Source organism: Musca domestica, unplaced genomic scaffold, assembly GCF_030504385.1.
Source record: "Musca domestica strain aabys unplaced genomic scaffold, Musca_domestica.polishedcontigs.V.1.1 44, whole genome shotgun sequence".
NCBI lineage: Eukaryota > Metazoa > Arthropoda > Insecta > Diptera > Muscidae > Musca > Musca domestica.
Window position 1 is genome coordinate 4,024,284 of NW_026712334.1, and position 18,697 is coordinate 4,042,980.

General features: G+C 33.6%; 1 protein-coding gene across 2 annotated transcripts in view; it reads right to left on the reverse strand.

Moving 5' to 3' along the window:
* The window catches only part of LOC101893041 (uncharacterized), a 523,443-nt gene that overhangs the window by 482,542 nt on the left and 22,204 nt on the right, over positions 1-18,697 (reverse strand). Inside the window, exon 1 of one of the 2 annotated variants that reach the window (XM_059127352.1) lies at positions 8,368-8,485. The exons of the other annotated variant lie outside the window; for it this stretch is intronic. The gene's annotated coding sequence lies outside the window, so the exon portion shown is untranslated. Of the gene's footprint in view, positions 1-8,367; positions 8,486-18,697 lie in introns of those variants that run through there. 2 annotated transcript variants of the gene reach the window in all.

Genomic DNA, 18,697 nt, shown 5'->3' on the forward strand with positions numbered 1-18,697 from the left:
CACATTAAAAAGTAGCCTTTCAAAGAAGCTTAATATTTAAGGGTTTTTATAGTGTTTTCAGATGTAACCAAAGTCTGGCAATTTTCGAAACCTTAGAAAATTCAAAAATAAACACGAATTCATTTAAATCGTATTTTGTGCCCAAATTTTAGAAATCTTAAAAAAAAATTTTAAATAATCACGAATTTATTTCAATCGAATTTTAGTGCTGAAATCGACAATAAAATCGTATTTATCCCAAATTAGGCTCTTCAAATACGCGGATTTTAATGAGATTTTTGCAAGGAAATTAGTAATAGTTTCTCATTACTCATATCCAAATAATCTATTTATTAGGTACATTTTGACACCTACTACTAACTACTTATAAAACCCCTTGTTTAAACATGGACATCTCATAGGAATTAAGTCCGCATTCTTTAAAATTCATTAAAAAAATTACAAAACATCTTGTTAAAATTTAAAAAGAGGTGCTTTAGACCTTAATGCATGCTACCAAAAAAAATGGAAAGCTCATAACCGGCTCACCCCATTGTACAATCCAAGAGTCAGCTAACTCTTCGTATTATATTATTTGTTATCTCTGTTATCTCTGTGTCGCCGTCACTCATTACTTAGTATGATAAAGATAAGTTATTTTGCCGTATTATTTTAATGGAATCAATTCATTATTTTTTAGTTTACTCGGATGCTTATAATCCAGTAATGCGGAAAGTGACAAACTTCCACCTCACCTCACCTCACCTCAATATTGAATTTTAGAATTGCACCTCTATCCCTTCACCCAATAACATTTAGTACACATATCCTTAATAATCTACATCTCTCCATCCTAGACACAAACAGTGACCCAAAATTAGCACAATTTAGTACTCTTCGAACAATTGTAGTACGCATTTCCTAAACCACCACCAGATCTCAACACAAGATACCACCAGAGACCCCAATATTAAATTTCAGGTTTTCAGCTCTATTTCTTCACGCAATACCAAATATAGTACCATTCAGTATTTTTCGTACAATTATAGTTCACATTTCCAAACCCACCTCTATAGCTCCATTCTAGATACCAACGGAAACCTCAATACCAAATTGGGGAACCGCAGCCCAATACCTCCACCCAATAGCAAATTTAGTACCATTTATCTCATTTCTTTCCTTTCACCCAAATATAGTACAATACAGTAATTTCGTACAATTATAGTTCAAGTTTCCGAAACCACAAATGAACAGTACTAATACAAAATTGCAGATTTCAAGCACTATCCGTTCACTCAATACCAAATTGTACCAATGATGGTATTATTTGGTACTTTTCGTGCACTTGTAGTACACACTTCAAAAACCATATATTTATCACAAACCTATCACCAACAAGGAACCCAATACAACATTTTCATCCGTTTAGCCTGAATATATACTTATACTTAGTACCCGTACTCATGCCAAATTTCAAGTCTTTAGCTCCATCCGTTCATATAATACCAAATGGTACTATTTTAGAACTTTTCGTAACCTGAAAGTTCGTGTTTCGAAAAATCCTTTGATACATCTATCCTTCACTCCATTAGTGACTCTCATGCCAAAATGCACAATTCTAACTCACTTTTTTGCCTAATTCAAAGTATTACAATTTTAGTACATTTATGTACTTTTCGTACCCTTTTAAAGCGAATTTTTAAAAACCCAGCCTTATCACATGCCTACGCACGAAACTTTTAGGATTCTACATTCAGCCGTTTCGTCTGGGCGTTTATTCTCGGTCTTAGTATATATAAATTTACGACCGGTGTGATCACGGAAATTATTTTAATTAATTTTTAATTAATTAATTCTCTCACCTCAATTTAAATGATAACTTTAGTAAAATATCAAATACGATTTTTTCCAAATATGCATATTTCAATTAGACAGTATTAGGTCTCCTCTGAAGATGTAATTTTTTCGGTCATTACTGCTGATAATATACCCAGCAAAGAAAGGGCGAGGCCGACTTTATGATACCCTACACCACTTTGCTAATTTAGTAGAGCTCCACATAACAATTAAAAGTTTTTATGGGAGAATTCAATCATATACGCTATGATTATAATTATAATTTAAAATTCAAAGGACTAAATATACCGAAGCATTTGTATCTTTTAAATTCGGACTTGTATTGCCCATTTGGTGCACAATTAATTTGAAATCGGATAAAGATATATATGGGAGCCATATCCAAATCTGAACCGATCTCGATAAAATTTAGCAAAGATATTTCTGAGTGTATTTGATATATTTCCCTGAATATCGTTGTTACGGAGTGCATATTACGGTTGTGGGTAACAAATATAACAAATCGGATGAATAATATATATATATGGAATCTATAGCTATATCTGAACCGATCTTCAGCAAATTTGACACACTAGCTTCTAGGCTCAATTCGGTCGTAAGTGCCAAATTCCATCACATTTGGACAAATATTAGACGTTTGGTGCACAATAAAAGATAAATCGGACGAAGTTATATATGGGTGCTATATCCAAATTTGAGCTGTATTTCTGAGCTGTATTTGATATATTTTCCCAAATATTGTTCTTGCAGAGTGCATATTACGGCTGCGGAGGGCAAAAATAACAAATCGGATGAACAATATATATGGGAGCTATAGCTATATCTGAACCGATTTCGATCAAATTTGGCATACTTATTTTCAGGCCTAATTTGGGTGTATATGCAAAATTCCATACAATTCAGGCTGATATTACACGTTTGGTGCACAATAAAAGGCAAATCGGAAGAAGATATATATGGGAGCTATATCTAAATTTTGACCGATTATCTCAATTATCCAATTTCAATAGGGTTCGTCCTTGGACCAAACAAATGATCTGTGCAAAATTTCATCTGGATCGGGCAATAAATGCGACCTGTACTTTGTTTACAAAAATACATGGACAGACGGACGGACATGCATAAATCGACTCAGAATGTGATTCTATGCAGATCATCAAAAGGAACTATGGGTCTATCTCGTTTCCTTTTGCCTGTTACAAACAAATGCACAAAGACATAATACCCTGACCACCTTGTGGTGTAGGGTATAAAAAGTAATGAAAACATTCATTAAAAAAGTTCACTTCGAACTTGCAATTATTTGAGAAATAATCCATTATTTTTAACCCGCTGGTAATGCAGAAGGGAATGTATTTACATAATCTTTTGATAGGTTAATCGTCTCACTCAGGTCCCAAGTTTTTGGTGGGTAGTTAAATCGTAAGAAAAAACTGTAGATTCTTTCTTCATAATTTTTATGATCCGCAGTTATATATCAACAAATTGTTAAATTAAAATGAGTATAATTTTAATCAATCTGTGGCATAACGTAGACGGAACGTAGCAGCACCACACGAGAAAAGGGGCAAACAAGATGACCAAATAAAAAAGCGTGACATAAAAAGTATAAAAATAAACAACGTAGTTTATTTTAGCAAATGTTATGATCGGAGCAATAAATTTTATTTCTGACATAATTTTGAGATTTTTATTAACATTTTTCATTGTTTGTTATGGCGAAAACTAAATGCAACAACACAAACAATTAAAAACATGTTCCTGTTCAGTAAATCACGTTTTATGGTGATATAATGAATTTGTCGTGGTTTTTGGACTGGACAAGATGTGTTTTTGTGAGCGCTAAGAAGAAAGTAATTTTGGCTAGAACAACCTTGTTTTCCGCAATTGAATGTCAAAGCAATGAAAAATTCCATGATTTGGCAGTTTTAGCTGCAAATTTGAAACGTATACCAAATTATTCGGTAAGGAGGAATTATTGTAGATGGAAGCTATGCCTAAGACGGGACCAATGTTGCCCTGATTCTGCAGTGAAATCTAAATTGGTTTCGATTGAACATTCCCACACCTAGGTCAGTTCAAAGACCTAAAATGGTAAAGACTGGACAAAATGCATAATGGAAAAATAGTTAATGTGAAAAATATATAGAGGCGCTGCTCACAACAGTGACATGTTAGCATAAAAATTATATTTACAGAGCAATTTTAAGAATAAAATTTTCTGTAAACCAAAAATTTGAACTAAAAATTGCATTTCACTGACGTTTGAATATTGCATTTGCTGTTAAAACAACTTAACATTGGTGATTATGTTGTTATGATATCGTAACAGCAGAGGCAAATACCCCTGGTGACAATATTTTGAGTCTGACTTGTCCTATCTTTATACTTCTATGTCTTTGGTCAGTTATTATGAAGTTCCTCTTTCATAAATACACGTACTGACGCACTCAATGTATAATTTGCCACCCAATTGAATAGAATGTAAATTATTTAAACTCTCACAAACTAATGAAGCCATTGACTAAAATAGCCAAAAAACAAAAGACGGAATTACTTCTTTGGAAAAAAATTCATATAATTAAAATATAATTAATCATATTTTAAAGTGTATTTAAATGTACTGTTGATTACTATATTTATATATAAATTACATTAATATGATATCAGCAAATAATTTAGACAGAATGCACGCTATGTATCATTTGCGGTTTGAGACTAGTAATAATGAATTATTTCAATTTAACACATTGTTGATACCGCCAATAACTCACCAGATAATTTACAAAGAAACAAAATGAAATATTATTGATTACATCAGAATAAAAAAACAAAGGGATAAACAAATCAATGTGGTTTATCAGTACAAAACTATCAAACAATGTAATTCAAATCTACAATATATATATATATAAAAATAGTCAATAACATCTGTGTACGTCTGTGATAACTACATACGGGTTTGAAAAATATACGTGCACATATATAATCAGTATTGTCCTACCGATAGAATGGGCATGGGGATCTTATAGGAATTTGAACGAAATTTGACATTTGAAAATCACCGAAATGTACAATGCAATTGGTTTGTATAAATCCGAATTTTGAAAATTTGTGTAAACCCCCCTCCCCTCTTTTCCCGCATCAACTCTTGGAATTGAGTTTGGGAAGTGAAAATTTTCGCACTTTTGTACTTATAGATACAAAATTGCTCGTCTTTGATGTTGGGTGTGCAACAAGGACTTAGCTCAACTTCAGTACAATCCCCGATTCCGGCAATGTAATATTTATTGGTAGACGGACGCGGATTCCCGGATATTTGTCCCGGGTTTAAGACTCGTGTTATATCCGACTCTTCCCAAAAGATATAGACAATATAGGTAGCATATGAAATGCATATCTAATATAGATACAAAATTGCTCGTGTTTGATGTTGGTTGAGCGACAAGGACTTAGTTCAACTTCAGTGCAATCCCCGATTCCGGCAATGTAATATTTATTGGTAGACGGACGCGAAACCCAGATATTTGGCCTTGGGTTTAAACCTCGCTTTATATTCGGATCTTCCCAAAAGATATAGACAATATAGGTAGCATATGAAATGCATATCTAATAATCTATGATCATATGATGGTGTCTATTTTTACCCTTATGGGTGCCCTAAAAATATATGTCAGATTATAGCTGACCCTAAAATAAGGATATAAATACTACATTTTTGTTCACGTAGTCGTTGTTGGACTACGTACAGCCGTAGATTATGAAGGAGAAAATCTCAATCCTCCGCCGAAAACCGGCTACATTAAGGATTCAATATTTCGTTTTGGAAAGCAAGGCTATATACGCATTTCGTGAGACCAGTTGTAGAGGTGGTATCAGAAGGAGTGGACCGATATAGCCCGTCTTCACACCAGATCTTTTGTTTATAAAGATATTGGGATGTGTGAAATTTTAAGGGAATCGGATGCTTATATCGCATTTTGTAAGAGATATAATTATTCAAAATGATGGCCTGTTGTGTAGGAGCTACCAAAAGGAGTGGCCTGATATAATTCATTTTCATACCAGATTTTGTATTAGTAAAAACATTGGGATATGACAAATTTGAAAACGATCTGACCCTCGAATCACATTTTATGAGAGTTCTAATTATTGAAAATGGCCGACATTGTAAATTACACCTGACCTGACTTTGCTTTCCAAAATACTACCGACAAAATATTCCAACGGATTGGTATCCGAAGATTTTGGTGGCCATTGTGCGCTGGAAATGAAGAAAGGAACCTCATTGGGTGGCGCCTGCTGAGTGCGATGGTGCTGAGTCCTGTTGGTATGTCCAAGGTCTGCGGCCAAAATGTTTGCGTGCCCAAGGCTTTAATAAACCCTGCAGAATATTTTCGCGATTTATTCTGATGCCACGGTCGATTAATACGAGCGGAGAGCGACCATTGGCTGTTATGCCGGCCCACACCATTACCATGGCCGGCGCTTGAGTTCTGGTGGCTAACCGAAGGTGCACATTTTCAGCTGACCTCTGTGGTAAGTAAACACGATCATTTTGTTTGTTTATTAACTGCTGGTCAACGAATGTTTTCTCAACGGAGAATCCCACATTCGGCAGTTCACCACTTTCGGCCAAGCGAAGCAACTCTTTAGCTCTTTTGAGTCTGTAAGTTCTTGCACTTTTTGGAATTTCAATGGCTTTAATTCGAGCTCTTTTTTTTCAATATTTGCCGAATGGTATATTGCGATATGCTCAGATCACGAGCCATTTTTCGGTCACTGCGACGCGGGTTTCGATCAAGTCGCTTTTTTACTTTTCGAACCATTTTTGCTGGTGTTGCTGTTTTCTTCCGTCCACTTCCTTGACGTCGGCTACGATACTGGAATCACTGTAACGAGCGATGGTACGAAACAAAAGATTTATTCACATTTAAATGCCAGAGTGCTCTAACGATAGCCACTTGTATCACGCTGGAATTCCACTACGAATAACTACAAATTGCAGTATCAATAACTACAAATTGCAGTATCAAAATATTTCTCGTAACCAGAAATCTGATATAAAGCATATACAATTGGATATAAATTTTTATCTGTATGATATGAAGTGGAATATTTCGGTCCGCTAAATCTGGTGCCGCACGCATATTTCCAATTTTTCAAAAAATTTACACATAGCTCATATAAAGCATAAAAAGTAGGCGATATAGCCGAAATATGGCACGTAGTGATATTTATATCAGACTTAGGTCGGATACGAATTATCAAAATATTTCTCGTAACCAGAAATCTGATATAAAGCGTATACAATTGGATATAAATTTTTTGAACTAGCTCCCATATAGAGGTCTTTGCACTTGTTTTTCCATTAAATTTCAATATTTTTCATGAATGAGGGTGCAAAAAGTTCGATCCGACTACTTTTTCCAATTGTTACTTGTTTGTTTATTTTTGATTCCATTCGATTTATTTGCTTAAATATTTCACACAAATGTGGTCCACAATAAAAATCATAAATTCTGACAATGTTGATTGATCCAAAAATACACGAAATTGTTGTTGTTTTTTATTTTATTGTATAGTGTGGGGTACCCACCAGAAAGCATTTGCTTGGCAAACCAGCGCACATGAGTCCGTGGGGTATAAAGGTCCAAAAATAAATGGAATTAAATAGAATGTGCAAATCAAAGTAGAATAATGAAAACACAACACAAACTGACGGCCACGCAAATAGACAAGAACAGACATTAAAGTAAAACATAACGATTGTGGAATATTTAAATTTTTCATTTGGTTCTTTAATTCATAGGAAAACTATGCAATTTCCAAACAGTCAAGCAAAATAATCGAATGAAAAACAAAAAAAGAACAAAATTGCGGAAATCGAAAATCAAAATGAAAAAATGAGCAGAAGAAGAATAACACTTGTTTTACATAAGCGGCAACAAGACCAGCAACAACCTCAACAATTACAAGAAGTAGCAGACCGAATAAAGGAAACTGCTGCAATTTGCACGACTTGACTGCCATAGAATACACGAGACTGCAATTGAGTCGTGATTTAATTTCACTTCTCTACGCCAAATGTTTTCATTTCAAAGAATTCAATGCAATAATTGGCGGTACTGGTGTTGTTGGTGTTTTTTATTTTGCTTTGTTTTATGTTTTCATTTTTTTTCTCTTTGCATTTTTATTACGGCACTTCTTTTGCATATCACTTTTCATGCTTCCTTAGAAATCAAAACAAAACGTTGCCATTTTCACAGATTGTTTATGTTTGTTCTTTGTCTCTCTTTCTCTTTACAGCTCTCTCGCGCGCACACACACACACGCACGCCCGACTGCATTTTACGAATCCACACACACTTGTTTCACACAACTTCTTCATGCAAGGCGGAAGAAGTTGTTGTCAACGAATATCACAAGGCAGACACTGACGCTGAATTTGCATTAGAACGTCACTACTACCACGACGAAAACGCGAAACATCCAAAAAATCGCCAAAAATTTCGATTATGAAATACATACAACACGTTGAAGTTGATTTGTTTGTTTTTATTTCTGTCACATTCATCCGCTTTGAACATATGAACGAGTCGACAAGATCGATTCTACTAAAGCGGGCCGATAGAATGATGGTCGTCGCACAGCGTCGCTTAGTGATGGAGACTGCTGACACACAGCAGACGGACACGGTTGGTGTAGCGCAAAAAGAAACCGAACATACAGACAGACAGACACACGCATCCAAAACGGCAACAACGAGACCGAATACGCAGACAACAACATCGGCCGAACAAACGAACCACGCCACCAAAACAAAGCTCCACAAAAATCAAAACAAATCTGATACTACGAATACAATGCGAATACTAGACAAGACCATACATACTATTGCACAGTGGTTCGAAACGGCAGAAGACTAAAATGTACATTGATCTTTTGTATCAGAAATTGCATTTTTAGGAGAAGTCCCTCATTTGTAGGAAAGTTTTCCTATCAATCGAAGGGGTCTCGCTTGGTGTTGGTACGAATTTATATTTTTGGATTTCGAAAAAAGGGAAGTTTAAGCATTTCTCCGATTTTATTCGGAAACCGAAAAAATAATGGCAGAAATATTCCCAAAAATTGGGCTTCTTTCTGTACAAACGCTTTCAAATGCTTATGTATGATTCGATCCGATACGAAAACGATATTTTCTTGAAGATCATACCGACTGTGTCAACAAAAACCATATAAATGACCGAGTATGACTGAATTATTCATACTCGTTGCAGCATGTCGTTACAAATATTTCAATGTACTATGTTTTGAACCTTTACGAGAGTTATCGTGCACACATCGTACATAAGGACTTAAGTATATTAGAAAAATCCGTTTTTAAAGAGAAAAATGGTCATAACTCTTTAAATATTGACATTTCGGGGCATTTAGCTATTATTTGTGATCAATTTTTAAAGAGGAAAAACAGCACACTTTAAAATGGCCATAACTCTTTAAATATTGACATTTCGGGATTTTTAGCTATTATTTGTGATAAATTTTTTAAAGAGGGAAAATAGCAAACTTTAAAAAGGCCATAACTCTTTTAATATTGACATTTCGAGGTTTTTAGCTTTTATTTGTGATCATTTTTTTAAAGAAGAAAAATAGCATACTTAAAAAGGGCCATAACTCCTTAAATATTGACATTTCGTGGGTTTTAGCTATTGGTTGTGATCAGTCTTTTAAGAGGAAAAACAGCATACTTTAAAATGGCCATAACTCCTTAAATATTGACATTTCGTGGTTTTTAGCTTTTATTTGTGATCACGTTTTTAAAGAGGAAAAATAGCATAGCATAAAATGGCCATAACTTCGTAAATATTGACATTTCGGGGTTTTTATCTATTTTTTTTTATCAGTTTTTAAAGAGGAAAAGTAGCATACTTTAAAATGGCCATAACTCCTTAAATATTGACATTTCGGGGTTTTTAGCTATTATTTGTGATCAGTTTTTAAAGAGGAAAAACAGCATACTTTAAAATGGCCATAACTCCTTAAATATTGACATTTCGGTGCTTTTAGCTATTATTTGTGATCACTTTTAAAGAGGAAAAATAGCATAGCATAAAATGGCCATAACTTCGTAAATATTGACATTTCGGGGTTTTTAGCTATTTTTTGTGATCAGTTTTTAAAGAGGAAAAACAGCATACTTTAAAATGGCCATAACTCCTTAAATATTGACATTTCGGGGTTTTTAGCTATTATTTGTGATCACTTTTAAAGAGGAAAAATAACATACTTTAAAATGGCCATAACTCCTTAAATATTGACATTTCGGGGTTTTTAGCTATTATTTGTGATCACTTTTAAAGAGGAAAAATAGCATAGCATAAAATGGCCATAACTTCGTAAATATTGACATTTCGGGGTTTTTAGCTATTTTTTGTGATCACTTTTAAAGAGGAAAAATAGCATAGCATAAAATGGCCATAACTTCGTAAATATTGACATTTCGGGGTTTTTAGCTATTTTTTGTGATCAGTTTTTAAAGAGGTAAAACAGCATACTTTAAAATGGCCATAACTCCTTAAATATTGACATTTCGGGGTTTTTAGCTATTATTTGTGATCACTTTTAAAGAGGGAAAATAACATACTTTAAAATGGCCATAACTCCTTAAATATTGACATTTCGGGGTTTTTAGCTATTATTTGTAATCCGTTTTTAAAGATGAAAAATAGCATACTTCAAAATGGCCATAACACCTTAAATATTGACATTTCGGGGTCTTTAGCTATTATTTGAGATCAGTTTTTAAAGAGGGAAACGAAGTTTCTTCTATGTAGCAAAGAGCATACTCGTTTGGACAATAGCTAAGGTTTCAGAAAAAAAAACTAAGTAACAAGCCGAAGCCATTGTATAAAAATTTGCAGAAGACCCTGTGGGAAAGGCAATTTTTTTTTTCAAAAATGTTATTGAATGAATGCAAAAAATGTCGGAAACAGTAGCAAATTTTAGAATAAGTTTACATTTGTTCGAATTGGTCACCTTTTGCAAGAATTATGACCTTCAAACGGCCAATGAAATCCTCACACGCTGCCCGAATGTTGCTTTGCGATATTTTGGCCCGTTCCCAGCGAATCGTTTGCTTGAGGTGATCGTATTTTTGGTATTTTTTAGTGCCAACCTTGCTTTTCACAACACTCCAGGCACAAAAGTCCAGCGGATTGGTGTCCGGAGATTTTGGTGGTCATTGTGAGCTGGAAATGTAGCGAGGAACCTCATTTTGTAACAATTCTTAGGTGGCGCGTCCTGAGTTGGAATATCTAAGATCTGCGGCCAAAATGTTTGCGTGCCCAAGGCACTACACCCTTCAGAAGATGTTGGCGATAATATTCGGCATTTTTTCTGATGCCACGGTCGATTAATACGTGCGGAGAGCGACCATCGTCTGTTATGGTGGACCACACCATCACCATGGCCGGCGTTTGAGTTCTGGTGGCCAACCGAAGGTGCACATTTTCAGCTGACCTCTTTGGCAAGTAAACACGATCATTTAGTTTGTTTACAAACTGTTGAACAACGAATGTTTTCTCATCGGAGAAAACCAAATTCGGTAGTTCATTTAAACGCTGGAGTGCTCTAACGACCACCACACCATCACGGTTGAATTCCATCACGAATAACTTTTTTCTGGAAAATTCTCACCAAAATGCTTTTGTACGCTTGTAAACAACATAATGAGCTGTCACTGGAATAACAGCTTTCGGACGAGTAGCTTAGAAATGACAGCAGTCTGAAGTTGGTTGCAGTTTTTTTTATCTCACCCTGCATATATGAAGTTTTTGTTCCATAGTAGTTTTAATCCATGATTTTCAAATATGAGTAACGTAACACACTTTATGTCTTGAATTTTATTCAGAGGAGCTTTGTTAGCTTTCACTCTAAAATCTACAAAATGTTTCAATTATTTTACTAGGACACTAGTTCATACATATTTTCTGTCCTACTTCGAACTACTGTGTTTCACCCATAAAATTGACTTGCAGACATAAACCTAACGCTGTACAAGATACGTGCAACGTTCTCCGTAACCGAGTGAGCACCAGCACAGAAAAAATGTATTGCAGCGAGTAACAATACTACAACAGCAATATGATGCCCTCCTGTTGCTGTTGGTTTGCTGAGATAGAAGAATGATTTTTCGCCTTAATGCTCTGTCCAAAAAATCCATTCATTGAAAATCTACTGCAACTTGGTGAAGAAATAAACGTGAACCGTTGGAGGAGAGATACACCGGACGGCCGGCAATGGTGGACTAAAAAATTGTTTGTACTTTGAATAGGTAGATATTTATTTTTTATTTGCTGTATCTTGTAAAGCGGCTCCATCAAATAACTCAAAATTTGGGTAAACAACTTCGAAAAATGAAAAATACGAAAAAACGAACAGCAACAACAATTAGGTTTACTTCCAACAACATCATAATCACACTGAACAATATGAAAAATTGAGATAATTTATGAAAATGGAATCGAGATAAAGATAGAATGTTTAGCTAATTTAAAACAATTTATGCAATATTCGTATTTTTTTTTTTATTTTTACAAATTTGATTAATTTTAGAATTTTCAAATTTGGGCTGGAGATGGAAAATAAGTTGTTTGTTTCAATGCCCAACGGGCACTACCCGTGTTCTTACCCTTCCGCCCCTCTGCATAAAGAGTGATCCTCATGCCAGAATTCAAACGTCTTCTATCTTTCGCCTAATTACAATATTGAACCAGTAAAGAAAGTCCTAAAATCGGGCGGTGCCGATTTTATGATACCCTACACCACTTTGCTAATTAGTTTTTATGGGAGAATTCAATCATACACGCTATGACTATAATTATAATTTAAAATTCAAAGGACAAAATATGCCGAAGCATTGGTATCATTTAAATTCGGACTTGTATTGCCCATTTGGTGCGAAATTAATTTGAAATCGGAACTATGGGAACTATATCCAAATCTGAACCGATCTCGATAAAATTTGGCAAAGATATTTCTGAGCTGTATTTGATATATTTCCCTGAATATCGTTGTTACGGAGTGCATATTACGGCTGTAGGTAACAAATACAACAAATCGGATGAACAATATATATGGGAGCTATAACTATCTTCGCCAAATTTGGCATACTACCGAACCGATCTTCCAAATTGGGCATACTACCTTTTAGACTAAATTCGGTCATATGTGTCAAATTCCATCCCATTTGGACAAATATTAGACGTTTGGTGCACAATAAATGGTACATCGGACGAAGTTATACATGGGAGCTATATCCAAATCTGAACCGATCTCGATAAAATTTAGCAAAGGTATTTCTGAGCTGCATTTGATATATTTCCCCAAAATATTGTTGTTACAGAGTGCATATTACGGCTGCGGAGGACAAAAATAACAAATCGGATGAACAATATATGTGGGAGCTATAGCTATATCTGAACCGATTTCGATAAAATTTGGCATACTTATTTTCAGGCCTAATTTGGTTGTACTATTCGGGCTTATATTACACGTTTGGTGCACAATAAAAGGCAAATCGGACGAAGATATATATGGGAGCTATATCTAAATTTTTACCGATTATCTCCAATTTCAATAGGGTTCGTCCTTGGGCCAAACAAATGTTGTTTACAAAATTTCATCTCAATCGGATAATAAATGCGACCTGCATTTTGTTCACAAGAATACATGGACAGACGGACTGACATGCATAAATCAACTCAGAAAGTGATTCTATGCAGATCATCAAAGGGGACTATGGGTCTATCTCGTTTCCTTTTGCCTGTTACAAACAAATGCACAAAGACATAATACCCTGACCACCTTGTGGTGTAGGGTATAAAAACCAGCTCATTTTATCTCCTACATCAAGCATCCTTAAATTTCCCATTATATCTAGACCTAGTGAAACTCTTCAATAGTAGTACTGTACCAATCTCACCCAATAGTGACCCAGATGCTAAAATAAACGACCTAGCTTCCATCAATAGCTTACTAATAATGCTGTAAATCTTAGAACTCGTGGTACATTTAAAGACGTATCTTTAAAAAAAAAAAAAAAAAAAAAAAAAAAAACAACAACAACAACAACAACAACAACAATAATAATAATAATAATAATAATAATAATAATAATAATAATAATAATAATAATAATAATAATAATAATAATAATAATAATAATAATAATAAATAAAAATAAATAAAAAATCTACTATATCGTACAATACTCTAAAGCTCCAAATTCGAATAACTCCGCCATACCGTTTGTTTGTCACCAATATTGTGAAATGTCAAGATTCTCACACCATTGCAAAAATTGCGATATTCTTAGATGACTCAATACATAGAGGAAATAGTCCGTGGTATTTTTTTTTTTTCAAAAATTTTATTTCAATTTTTTGTGATATTCTAAACTTTTGGGCCAAAAATTTTCTACTTCAACTACTACTTTGCATAAAAACTGTTCATTTAAAATAATATCGACGTTGTACGATGACATATATGATGACATTAAGCTTTTTATCGAATATTTCAATAAAAGAGTGTAAACAAATATTTTTAATTTTTTTTTTTTTTCAAATGTTACTTGCTTAATATTTTATTAAAGTTGTATTCATAATACCAAATTTTTTATAAACTTAAACTTGAAATTATACACAAGCTTAACAATGAATGAATAGATGAAAAGTGCTTCATTGTATTAAAATGTACAGAATGTGGCATATTTTAGGGGATGATGTGGAACGAAATGGAATGAATCATAGTAAGGTATAGTTCTTTGCTGCATTTGCTTTGACTGTTATTGTAGTCGAGACACAAACCGCATTACTACCATCATTTTAGTCGCTAGATGTCACTTGTATAGCTCACAAAACTACATTCAAGTGAAAATAAAATTGTTAGGAAAATAACGTAAAAGGGGGATGAAGGACTTATCTTTGTAAACTACAAATAAACTGCCGTTATCAATGTGACCAGATCTAAAACAGCATAAAAATAATACTAAAAAATGCCAAACAAAAAAATTAAAATGCCAAAAAATAATGCTAAATATAAATACATTTTTAAACCCTGCAACACTATGTGTTGGGGGTATTATAAGTTTGAATGGGTCAATGTCAAAAATGATGTAACACTTCGAAATTTTGGCTTCCCACATAGGAAGGTATATATTGATCTTCTAATCTCGCTGAGCTAAGCCTTAATTTGCAATCACGCTACAGGTCACAATTATAGCTAGAGCTTAGGACTGAGCATAAGCTTTCCAATTTGGATAATACTGGGCGGGTGGAGTTAAGTTTTGTGTTTAAAAAAAACAATTTCTCCATTAAACCGTATTTTTAATTCCGGTGAAATTTCAAATATACGAAAAGGTAAATTCTGACCGTTACGTAAATGTCGATAGGGAAGATATCGGATACACATATATATACGACATATATTCGCTAAAATGCTTACATCTCAAAAATAGCTGGACTGATTTTGACAAATCTAGTCAATTCAGAATGCCCTCTTGACAGGAAAGAAAAAAATCTAGACAAAAACGCATGAAAAGATCACAATAAAGATGCGGATATTGATTTTTCGATATTATCTTATATTTTTCCATTTTGTCACATTTTTGTCGAATGAGATATTTTCATATTGACTTGCAATATTTAATTTTACATTTTGTAATCTTTTTACTCCTTACAACACTATATAGTTAGAATATTATATATTCATTTATGGACCGATCCTCACGAAATGTTGGATGGAGGTGGGGTTAGTGTCATAATAGAAGCCTGATGTTTTTGGAGATGATCGCAAAATATTCAGGAGTTCAAATGGACCAAAAACTGAACGTTTTCTGACACGTCATAATTATCGTCCGATTCTTAGGAAATTTCAAGTGGGAGTTCGGTATCGGCCCTGCCAAGCATTTTGGATGGCCTTTGGATAACAGTTAGCGGATAAAATGGCCCCCAATTTTTAAGGGGAAAAATACCATAATGTCTATTCCAATGAAGTGCTGAAAGTGAATACCAGGCGAATTAAGAAATGCACGAATGACGCACTTCTGATCTTTTTTACAAAAAATCATATAGAGACACCTTAATTTACAAATATTGTTCTGAATAGCCATTAGCATGACTCTCTTTTCTTAAGCTTTAATATCGGGCAAATTCTATAAGAATATGCATTACTTCGGTCAAACCAAAATTTGTTTAGAGAAGAAAGATTTTTGTAATGAATTTGGTTCCAGATCCATGAAGATTATTCGGAAGGAGGGCCAGTAAGGTCCATCATCTGTTTTTAAATTTAATATGATTTTATTAAAATGTATTAAGTCCTGCTACTTGAAAATTAGAGACCGAATGATGATTAGAATGAGATCGTTTGTAATCTTAAAACCTTCGCAACCTTTATTTAACCTAATGTAAAGATGTGAATTCACAGTGTATTATATCATTCTATTTCAAATTTCTGCTTTTAAAGGGTTCATTCCAACTTCTACGTTACTAAAACGTAGAACTAGACAATTCATAACAAAAGAAGAGAAATACTTGAATGGGTTTTCATTTAAAGCATTTTTAATTTCTTATACAATAAAAAATAAATCGTTCAGTTCATGTTTGCCCATTCAGATGTACTTAGCTTTTGCCGTTGATTTTCTAAAATAGTAATTTCGTTCAAAATGTTCATGTAATTACATTTTTTAGATTTAAGAAAAAATGGATTTATAAGAAAGTACTAAAATATAAGAAAATTTTTGGACGAAAAAAAAAAATGCTAAACTAATAATTTCAAAGAGCTAAATGCTAAATGAAAATTTTGCTGCTAAATACAAAAAAAAAAACAAATGCTAAAATTAGCTGCAAAAAAGCTAAAATGGCCACACTGGTCAAGAAGAAATTACTCTAAAACCCTTCCCCATATTATGGACAGTATTTGAAGTTTGGTATTTCGTTTGTAAGCCCTCGAACCAATCCGCCTCATGCTATCACTCTATTTTTCGAACGAATTGAGATGACATGGATGATTCTTAGAAAACCAAGTTTTATGGTAATAAGAACATAACAATAAATCGCTGTTTGGGAGACAATGAAAATAAATGTTCTCTGGGTAAACGGGGATGCCTCAAATACATCTACAAATTCAGGCTATGGAGTAATAATTGTGACAATTGGTCCTTGGAGAAAAGCATCGCGGGGTTAATTGTGAATTAACCTATTAATTAATTACAACCACAGAATAGCTGTTGTCAAATATTTCCATTTATAGAATAGAATTAGAAATCTGACATTAGGTATTATAGGGTTTAATGGAGATGTCAGACAGAGTTGTTGGTAATAATAAAATTTACAATATAACCTTTAAATATACATATTAACATTTATCTTGAGAATCGATTTTAATTTTAAGGGTTCGAAATAAAGATTTAGTTTTCGAAAATTCACACATTAAGTGGACGAAAGTACTGGATGGTACTATATGTGATATAATTGTCATATGGTGGACGAAACCCATTGCTGGGATGTACATCTGAGAAATTGTATAAAGTTTTTTGTTTTCAAAAATTTAAACCCCCCTTTTGCATATTATGCATTCAAAATAAAACAAATTCAAGAATTAAAAAAAAAAAACTATTTCTTGTAATTCTTTAGGATATAGAATATTTTTTTGTTTATCTTCAGGCGCGTAAACAAACATATCGATAGGTCTACCCTGACGTGAATATTCCACGTACGGCTGATCATGAAGAAGCAGAAACCTTCTGATATCGGGAAACAATTATATAGAAACTATATCCAAATCTGCACCGATTTCAATATAATTTTACAAATTTATTTCACTACAATTGGAGAAATATAACGTGTTCGGTACATCAAATAAATAAAATCGACCGAAAATATATATGGGAGCTATATCCAAATATGAAGCGATTTCAATGTACTTTAGAAAATAGATTTTTGGACAAAATTCCATCACACATTCCAAATTTCATGAAAATTTTACATGTACAGCGTGATGGATGCATCAAATACATGAAATCGGCCGAAAATATATATGGGAGCTACATCGAAATCTGAACCGATTTCAATATAATTTTGCAAATTTATGCTTGTTCCAAATTCCGTTACACAGTCCAAATTTCCTTGAAATTGAAGGTACATATCGTGTTTTGTGCATCAAATATGTAGATGAAATCGGACGAAAATATGTATCGGTTCAATATCCAAATCTGAACCGATGTCAACATAATTTGGCAAATTTATCTTTTTTCACATTCCGTCACACATTCTAAATTTGGAGACTGTATGTGTAATCGATCAATAGATATGTGCATATACATCAAATCTAAATTTTTGGGAGATACCTCCGCTTCTGATGCTATATTTCCATTTCGAAGTGGAATTTCAACAATGTATATAGGCTATGTTACTTTCAGGCGATGTTGTAGTATACCTGGAATTTTTCAGGAAAATATATACAGCGGTTTTTCGAGTCCATAAATTACAAACACACATTTTCCTCGATTACATATATAGATTAAAAATGAAATACTAAATCCCTATGGGTAAATTACTTGATGTAGCCCTCAAATCACGGTACAACCAAATTGGAATTGTTTTAAAGTTTCAACAGCAACTTCCGATTAGATTATATTAGAAAGGATTATAGTTCTGGAGTTTACTATTTGTGGGGGCTAAATGATTTAGTGACCTATATAAACGATTTTCTGCAGGTAGACTGAAATAAACAATTTAAACCCATTAGAGTTTAAAAGTCTATGAACTCTTCAAATTTTTCAAAATCAAAAGATATGCCC